Raw genomic sequence first — 658 nt, 5'->3', positions numbered from 1 at the left:
ATAAGAATGTACACACTACGCGGAACGCCGGGAATCGATCTATCCCAAAGACATTAGTACTATCTACTAGTTGAAAACCGTTTCAATTTCAAAGATTATCGTATGAATTATTCAATTATTCGAAAAATAAAATCATTTACTAGTTTACTACTCAAAAATAGATACAATTATTACAATTTAAAACTCAACTATTGGACTTGTGCTTGACTGCTTAACAGTCAACACGTATTCGGAATTACGATAGTGCGGACAATTCATAAAAATTGTATCATAGATATTACATTATATTATTATTGACTCTGCTTGTTGAAAAAAAAATATTAATTTAATATATCAAATGATAATAATTAAGTGTTTTTATCATCCTGTCACTCGAAATTAGAAATTATACCACTTTTAACAAAAAATATACAATATTTTTTACTCGTTGGCCCTATCATTTGGGGTGCAAATATAAAACGAGTAATATAATGTCCATAATATTATAGTACTTGTAGTAGGTATCATAGACAAAGAAAATAAGGTATCCATTTTTTGTTTGGTTGGCGTATACAACATTATAAAACTACCAACCGTCGAAATAAAAAAAATATGTTCAGATTGTAGTACTTTTTAGTTTTTGTTTCTGTAAATTTTGACTGATTGACGTAACTCAAAG

The sequence above is a fragment of the Rhopalosiphum maidis genome, chromosome 3 (genome assembly GCF_003676215.2).
Source record: "Rhopalosiphum maidis isolate BTI-1 chromosome 3, ASM367621v3, whole genome shotgun sequence".
In the NCBI taxonomy this organism is placed as follows: Eukaryota; Metazoa; Arthropoda; class Insecta; order Hemiptera; family Aphididae; genus Rhopalosiphum; species Rhopalosiphum maidis.
This window is presented reverse-complemented; position numbering follows the sequence as displayed.